This window comes from Panthera tigris, chromosome D2, assembly GCF_018350195.1.
Source record: "Panthera tigris isolate Pti1 chromosome D2, P.tigris_Pti1_mat1.1, whole genome shotgun sequence".
Classification (NCBI taxonomy): Eukaryota; Metazoa; Chordata; class Mammalia; order Carnivora; family Felidae; genus Panthera; species Panthera tigris.
In genome coordinates this window covers 67,108,794-67,118,337 of record NC_056670.1, presented here as the reverse complement: position 1 = coordinate 67,118,337, position 9,544 = coordinate 67,108,794, and positions in this window count along the sequence as shown.

Genomic DNA, 9,544 nt, shown 5'->3' with positions numbered 1-9,544 from the left:
TGGCTTGACCAGAGCTGCTTTTTGTTAGGCCTCCCTTTTTAACCCTGAGGGTCCGTGAGCCACGTTCCTCGAAGTCATGCTTCTGAGGACTGGGGTGGACGTTCAGAGAGGCTTCGAGTATTTAGAAAAATGCATCCAATACTTGGAAATAAAGCAACAAACCTACTGGATGCTTTTTCAAAGCCACATTGGAGCCCTTGGGTCCCCGAAGGGTCATCTGACTCTCTAAGGGCAGGTCACCCATTTTTTTCCACTGATTAGGAAATTGGTAAAATTAGATGCTAACTTACAAAGAAATAGACGACTGGGAAGTTAGAAATGATTCATGTGGTCAGAAAGATAACCCCAAAGGTTATGGTTTAACTGACCTATAGAAGTCTGGGTGTCCTACTGGTTCCCTCACTAATGAGATAAATAAATCTCTAATACACGCTTGCTAACCTGTGTGTGAGAATTATGTTTCCAGCTTCTCAAAATTTATGCTTCAACACAGATCTCGTGTTCTGGGATGCGGCCAGAGTCGGGGTGGAAGCGCCCCTGAGGGTGGAAATTGGGAAGAAGGTTGAAGCCACCGTGGACGATGACAGGCCACAGGATGGAGAGGAAGGCTGAGCTAAAGGCACAGAGCACCTGTGTCCTGAGTAGCGGGCGTGATCGCAGAACGATAGTGCTGGGGCCAGGAGTTCAGTGGTCCCTCTTCCTAAACCTGAGAGAGGAGGTAAGTGAGAAAATGTGTTCTTCATCAAAAGGATTTCAAGGGTGAAAGATCTCAGAGGAAATCATCAGGGGGTAAAAGGAAGTTTCAGGTGTTATGATTGAGGCTGAAGTTTCTGGAAGGCTTGGTGATAAAAGGTTTTTGGAGGAGGTGGAGCAAGTATGGAAGATCAGTTGAGGAATGAGGAGACGGGTCGCCCTCTGGACAGGAAGTAGAGCTATAACGAGGTCTGTGACAGACTGGACGGGCCTAAGGGCTTCCTACCAGAACAGAACAGAACAGAGCCTGGTATGGATTCAGAGGTCAGGCATGCTCAGGTCTGGATTCTGGCTGCCAGGCATGAGCCAGGAGGAAGGGAGGGGCAGTTCTCAGTGGCCAGACCCACACTGGCTAGGCTAGAGACTATCACTGAGCTGGTCCCTTCATCCTGGGTCCTGGCTCTCAGCTTTCAACAAACCCCCAAACCTACCAGTATACAAGGGAGACATCAGGGCGGCGGGGAGTTGTAAGGTCCTCCAGCTCACGTCCTGTAACCCCAGAGCTGCGATTATCCCCCGAATCCCAGAATCCCATGCTCAGAACTGCAGGCAGGCATCAGCCCTCCGCAAGGAGCCTGGAGGTCCCTTCTTAAGGAGGCCAATGAGTCAAGCTGGCTAAGTTTGTAATGACTCTCCCCTCAAGATAGGAATTCCCTAAAGTCCCCAAGTAAAACGGGGAGGTGGCTCAGGGTGGAGGCGACTCTGGTTTATTGTCTCTGTTGCCGCAGCCCCCTAGTTTGGAGGCCTTTCTGTCTCAAGTTCTGCCAGTTTCAGGAACTCCCCTCCCCCCCCAACCTCCCACATCCAGAGGCTGTACGCTATTTACCTTAGTTCCGATTAAGTTTCATTTTCTGTTTTGGATAAAAATAAAGCCCTCTCAAAAATAAATAAAACGTTTAAAAAAATATTTTAAAGGGGTGCCCGGGTGGCTCAGTCGGTTGAGCATCCGATTTTCGCTCAGGTCACGATCTCACAGTTTGCGGGCTCGAGCCCTGCGTTGGGCTCCTTGCTGACCGCTCAGAGCCTGGAGCCTGCTTCGGATTCTGTCTCCCTCTCTCTCTGCCCCTCTCCTGCTCACATTCTGTCTGTCTCTCTCTCTCAAAAAAATATATTAAAAAAATATTTTAAAATACATAAATAAAACCAAAAACCATCTGGTGCTTTCCTTTGCATAGATGCCTCAGGAAGATCTCCCTGATTCACAGACCATCCTTTGTTTCAAAGGTCAAAGATTTCAACAGGCCTGACCTTTGAGATCCCTGGCTAACAGGCATCACCTGTGGCCCTCCTGGGCCCTGCCCCAGACCTGCTGATTCGGGTTCTCCGGGGGGGGGGGCGTCGCGGGAAGGCTGGAGAATGTGCATCTTCAACAACCACCCCAGGTGAATCTGACGGTGAGGTAACAGTTCAGATTGGAAGCACTGTTTGCTCATGAGATAGCATACGGGGGCCTGCATACATGTCTAGACAAAGTTCCGGTGAAATTATTCTAGATTCTTACCTAGCCACTGTGTTTATCCCAAGAGTAGGGAAAGCAGGCCCTGGGACACACAGCTTCTCTCGAACACCCACCGCTCCGGGGAGAACCTCGTGAGAGAGAACGGCGGTGAAGATAGAAATAGAGTCCGTGGGAGAAGTCGCTGAGGGCCAGTGTGAGCTGTGGCAGGAAACGGCCCCTGGCAGGTGGCAGGCTTAGCGACGGGGAGTGACCACGTCGCTGTGGACCCAAGAGGAGGAAGGCCCGCTGGGGCCCAGCTGCCACCACTCAGGGATGAGAGGCCACGTGAGGGCAAACAGTTTCTTTGAGGCTCGGTGGCTTTCTTTGGAAAACCAGGGCAACAGCTTTTCTCTCGGGGTCGTAAGGTTCGTCCGCCGTAATGAATATAAATCACTCAGCACAAAGCCTGGCGTATAGGAAGCGCTCAGTAAGTGCCAGCTGTGTGTATCATCAATCATTCACTCAACAAACATTCACTGGATAAAAATGACAAACAACAAAAGACAGACATGGTCCCAAGGCTCATGGCTCTTACAGAGTAAAAGGTCTCGAATAGATTTCACTTTAAGATAAATAAAAGTTTTCGTTTTGAACGTGACAGGGGGAAATGAAACTATGGGCAAGAGCACAGCTTTCAGAGGACAGAGTTCTCTGCTTTAGATTCAGTCTGTTGGAGCAAGAAAAGACTGTAGAGGTTCCCAAAAAGGGGATGTGACTTCCTGAGACCCCAGAGCCTTCAGCCTTGTAGAACAGACTCGTCACCTTCTCCACCTGCCCCTGCACTACTGTATTTAACAACTTGGTGACCTGGAACTATTCTTAGTTCTATCAACTTCCATATCCTTCTCTACCTCAAATGTCTCAAGTGTCTGCCTAAAACCCCTCCTATATCTGCAAACCACAAAGTGAGGAATAATTAAATGGATTTGAGGACCAAAAGAGAAAAGGGATGGTGTGGTGGGGGTTAAGGGGTCAGTATCACAGTTCTGCTCTTCAGAACTGGAGGGTGAGAACTGAACCCAGGCTCTTCTTTGGGAAAGCTGAGCTCTAAGCAGCATGGTCAGGGAAGGGGGGTGAGGTAGTGGCATCGCTCAATGTGCAACCTTTGCCTTTTAGAAATTGGGAGCAGAGGATAGGATTGTGGGAGGTGAGAGGAGTTAAAGGTTAATGCTAGAGAATTCCAGAATCAAAAGCCCTCAACCAGCACCATACTCTGCAAAAATGCACGTGAGTCATGCAGAGTGAGAGGAATAAGGGGGCACCTGGTTTGGGATTTGCAAATTTGGGTATCACCTGGAAGAGCCTGCATGGCCCAGGATCTTGTTGCAATAAAGCCTTCTGCTTTTACAGCCTGGCGTTTCTGGGGGGCAGAGTGGGATGGAAGTTGGGGGGGGGGGGCTGCAGGAAAGGACAAATACTCCACAAATACTCCTCAGACTTGTAGACAGCTCTGAAACCAACTGGTTCAGAGGTGACTCTCACTCTGTATTGTGGCTGGTCAAGCTGCAAGTTTTGGTATCAACTTCATTTTGAGTTTTTCCTCTTTCAGGTAGGCTCCACACCCAACATGTAGCTTGAACTCATGACCTCGAGATCGAAAGTCCCATGTTCTACCGACTGAGCCAGCCAGGAACCCCCTCATTTTGAGTTTTAAAAAGGAAGCCAGAGAGATCTTGTGGACCCTGGATAGACCAGGGTTCTATTCTGAGCTCCACCACTTTGTAACTGGAATTTTTAGGCAAGTTACTTCACCCTCACGAAAGCTCAATTTCCTCTTCTGGAGGTTGGGGTTAACGCCACCCACCTCTGTCCTTAAGCGAGATGATAAAAGGGCCTGTCGGGTACTTAGTAGGTAACTAGTAACTATTAAGTCACACAAACAAGGTTAGCTTGTATGAATCAATATGCAGCAAAGACACAGTCTCTGAAAGACTGTAATCTTCATGCTTCTGCTCAAGGGATCAAGACTGTCACCAGAAATCAAACGTCTCAGCTAAAGGCGGGGGTTAGACAGACACCCCAGGAGCATGTCCACAGGAAAAAGAGAACAAAGGGTCATAGGAAAGTCCTCTTTGGCATCCACGTCAGTAGTTTCACTATCTTGGAGGTTCCTCAGAACCTTCCTCAGAACTCTCCTTCTCAGAACTGAAACACCACGCTGCATATTTATCTACTTGTACCTTAAACTCCCATCCATCATAAGGCCATCCATGCTCAGTGCCAGTATTCACAGCAGGGGCAGAAAGTCAGCATCATTCGGGATAAGATTTAGGCCACTGTGCGACCCCAGGTGAGAAACAGAAGGCAGGGCTGTATGTGCACATTGTGCTCCTGAACACCGTTCATAAGTGGTATACAAACTGGACTTCTGGAACAATCCTAAAGATAGGATTTTCTCCCGGGCTACAGGGGTTCTAATAAGACTTCTAACAAGAAACCAAATCAGCAAGTATTCCCTCTGTGAGTCACTCTGTGAGCAAATTAACAGACCCTAATTCGGACTCAGTCTTGTCAGGAGAGGATTCAGAAATGGTAAAATGAAAAGCAACATAATAAGTGAAGCCGTTTCAATTAAGGGATGCCGGGTGAGTCAGAAACAGTACGTAAGGAACACTAAGACGATCTCTTTTGGGTGTATATGAGATTCAGAAGGAATGGGCGGAAAAAGTGCTGTTCTGAGAAACAAAGAGGGACTGTTGAAGAAAGGGTTGCCATTTTGTTAGAAGGTCCCGTTAAACAGCTGCTGCATACCTTTCAAAAATAGCAATACAACCTGTTGTTAAGTGCTAGGTACCTTGGCTAAAACATCCAATTTATGACTGAGCTGCAAGCAGTTATCACTTAGCTCATAAACTCCTGTAATAGAGAAATCTCGGGAATATCACATCTCGACCTTCTCATTGCTCCTGGAACTCTACTAATGAGGAATCAGAGAGGAAACTGGTTTGAAAACTAGACCGAGAAAGGCCAAGGAGGGGCTGGCATGTGTCAAGGGCCCCCTCTAGCGGTTCTGGAAATAAATGAAGTAACTCGGGATTTGAGACATTGGAGAAGAAAATAGCAGCATAGACCACACTGACAAAGCCTCAACCTTACCAACCTTTGCAGTCCTCGTTCTACTTCTGAGGAGGTCTGACAGATTCCTGTTGGGAAATTCTCTCCTAGCAAAGGCTTCTGCCTTAGAAGTGGCATGGTCCTTTACAACGTTACATATGGTCTCTGTGAACTTCGTCCCAAATGATTTGGCCTTAAACCCATGTCCTTCAATTTTCCTTTTCTTCTCTTTCACCTATACGTACACTTCCATGTTAGCCGTCTTTATAACCATCATTGTTAACGGCTGAGTAATTTCAGACTTTAATTTTGAGGCTAAGGCTGGACTTGGTATCACTGCACACTTGAAGCGTTTGTGTATTACGTAATCAACATACCAGGCACTGGCCTGAAACCACATGGAATCCATAAGAGAACACTCAAATGCTAATAATGTTCTCTTTGCAATAGACGTTACCAACCAATGCGATGACTGGAGTAAATATATCCACGATCCCTTTGCAAACCTAACCTCTGTGCTGCCTCGTATCCCTGTGTGGTTTACTGGCTGCCACAAGGGCTCTTACACCCAGGAGACTCTCTGTCTCTAGGAAGGGGAGACTGAGTGCCACATGGTGGCAGATTTATGGAGCAACACTGGCATCTTCCATGCAGAAGACTGGCAGCTAGGAGTAATCCAGTCCCCCTAGGACATTAAGTGAGACAAATGATCAGACTCCACCTAAATAGGTGAAGTCTAAAGAAAAAGGGAGGAGGGTATGGAGGGAAAGGGTAAAGAAAATAAAAGAAGGTGGTGACTCACTCACCCTTAGAATCTGTTACTCTGTATAACGTAGAGGATCAATCAGCACTGTACAAATGTGATACTTCATTTTCATAGTTAACTAGGGAGAACTAAGTCCTCACTTACCGGAAAGTCTGCTCTACCGAGGCAGGCAAGTCAGCTGTTGTGTGTCTTCAGTCATTTGGGCCCCACTTACCTGGGTGTTAACCTGGGCTTCAAATTTTCTCATCTACAAAATTAAAGAATCAGACTAAAAATAAAAAATCTTGTGTCTTTTAGGTCTAAATAATATATCCTATGTGCAAGGTCCTGATATTTTTGGCTGAAAGTGTTGACAAAAAAAGCTATATTTAAGGGCAAATGCTTTACAAAATCTTCAGCTCCTGCCATACTCAATATCCCTTCTAGAAATGTTAACTGAATCAATCTACTTTGTTGAAAATTTCTTCACGTGACCAGAACAAAGGCCGTAACACATTTGTAGGCAAAAGACCAATGAAGCAGATCCCACCATTTTTCCCAGAGGGAAAGGAAAGCTACTGTTTTCTCCCCAAAAAGTATGAAACCTAGGGAACAAGGCAATAACTATTGCTTAATCTTCACACAAAACTAGAGGATAATTTCTAGCTGATTTACATAGAATTAAAAATCAAAAAGGAGAGATCCTCAAACAGGGAAAGAAAAACCTATTTTCCAGGCATTGGGTTAACAGTGTGTTGTCACCAATTTTAACTGCATCGGTTTTAATGCATCGGTTTTCCATTTAGTCTTCCCCTGCTTTATTAACAGGGCAGACTCAGCAGAAACACACAGACTTGGGTGGTTTGTGTTCCAGGATAAGAACTTATGCCTGAGTAAAAGGTAAAGATGAAGAATCCTTAAGACAGAGCATACTTTCCGCACCTTTGTGGCAAGCCTCCCAGCAATGCCATGCTGCTCCTTGTGCAAGGAGACCATCTGCTGGTGACAGTGAAATCTTAATACTGTTCTCTTTTCCTCAACACTGGTATTCTCCCTTTGTCAGAAGCTGACAGTCCTCTATCCAGTTAGGAGAGAAACTCCTTTTAAAAATTAACCAAATGTGGTTTTTTTTTTGTGTGTTTCAAGTTTTTATTTAAATTCCAGTTAGTTAATATATAGTATAATATTAGAATTAACCAAATGTTTTTAAAAAGTTATTACTTGGTTGAAAAAAAGAAATCCTTCAAAACTCATCTTTCATCTTTTCTATACTTCTATTATAAAACATTATTCAAAGTAAACTCAGCTTCTATAAATTCCATCATTTTCTTAGAAAATCAGTACTTTCCCACATTTTTCTGTTCATTAGAATTAGTGGTTTCTATTCATTAGAATCTTATGTCATCACTAAGATTTAGCAAAGAATATGGATTTTAAAAATACATTCTATGTTCCATTGTTTAGGTACTTATTGTTACAAACTCACTGGAGTTTCATTATATATTGGATATCCTTGGGGAGATGCTTAAGAACATTAAGTTCTAGAATGATGCTATACATGTAACATCCCTTGCCAAAATCTGTATTATGGAGGTTTCCCATATCAAAGAACAAAGCTATATATCATAAACTATACACCAACCATTTCAACCTCTATATGTAGTGACTCATAATGAATATTCCTGGGGAGATGGCTAAGGAACATTTTAGGAATATTGGAAAGATACTATGCCTACATAACCCTTTAAAAAAATGTTTGTTTTTGAGAGAAAGAGAACACACACACAGGTTTGCACATGAGTAGGGGAGGGTCAAAGAGAGGGAGAGAGAGAATCCCAAGCAGGCTCTGGGATGGAGAGCCCGATATGGGGCTCAATCTCACAAACCATGAGATCATGACCTGAGCTGAAATCAAGAGTCCAACACCTAATGGACTGAGCCATCCATGTGCCCCTTACATAACCCTTTTGAATGGGGACCTACACAGAATATTTCTTACACCCAATTCTGTCAAGGAAGATCAATTATATCATAGCAAAACTATAAACAATATACTGAACATTTAAACTCTAGATTAAGCTAGTCAAAATGAAAACTCAAAGTGAATGTAGATTTTTAATTTAAATTTACAAAACTACTTCCTCATTTTAAAAATGCCTCTTTAGGGGGCACCTGAGTGGCTCAGTTGGTTAAGTGTCTGACTTTGGCTCAGGCCATGATCTCACGGTTTGTGTGTTTGAGCCCCGCATCAGGCTTTGTGCTGCCAGTTCAGAGCCCGGAGCTTGCTTCGGATTCTGTATCTCTCTCTGTCTCTGCCCCTCCCCGCTCATACTCCGTCTCTGTATCTCAAAAAATGAATAAACGCTAAAAAAAAAAAATTAAAAATACCTCTTTAGGGATTTCTGGCTTCCACTAATGGGAGGAGTAGCTCCTAACAAACCAGCCCTCCTGCAGATGACTATAAACTCTAAGGGGAAAAAAAAATCAGCAAGGAAAAATACAAGGTATATATATTGAAGAAGAAGAACTAAAACTGTCTCTATTTACTGATAACATGATTTGTCCATGTAGAAAACCCCAAAGAATCTACCAAAAAAACCCTACTAGAATAATGGGAGATTTTCAAGGTCATAGGAATAGCCTTGACCGAACTCGAGTGGGGCAGGAGCAGAGAGAGAAGGAGACACAGAATCTGAAGCAGGCTCCAGGCTCTGAGCTGTCAGCACAGAGCCTGAGGCGGGGCTCGAACTCATGAACCATGAGATCATGACTTGAGCCGAAGTTGGATACTTAACTGACTGAGCCACCCAGGTGATCCTCAAGGTCATAGGAATATCCTAATGTGGACTGCACTTAGTGAATTGCTTCCAAAGAATAGAGTTAAATAGAAAAAAAAAATGTGACTTTACAGGGAAGAAACTGGCAAATGATCTTAGGAAGGTGATTAAGGTAAACATCAAGGTAAAACATGTTAATAATAGGCACCACTGATATGATGTGTTGGGAACACTTCACCCCTGTTGTATTATTTAACACCAGTCTATCTAGGAGAAAAATAATCACAGAAATCCCAAATGGGAGACGTTCTATAAAATACATGAAAAGTACTCCTCAAAACTGTCAAGGTGGGAAAAACAGACTGAGAAACTGTCACAGACCAGAGGAGATATGACAACTAAATGTAATGTACTGTAAATCCCCCTGAGGAATCAGAGAAAAAGGGCATTAGTGGAAAAACTGGCGCAATCTGAATATAATCTGGAGCTTAGATGATAAACTAAATGCACCCATGCTGAGTGACAAATGCACCATGGTAATTGTTATGGGCTGAACTGTGCTCACCCCCACCTCCATTCATATGTTTAAGTCCTAACCCCCAGTACTGCTGAACTAATGGATGGATAAAACATGGCATATATTCCTAAATGCGATTTCATTCAGCAATAAAAAGGAACAAATTATGGATATGTGCTACAACATGGATGAACCTTAAA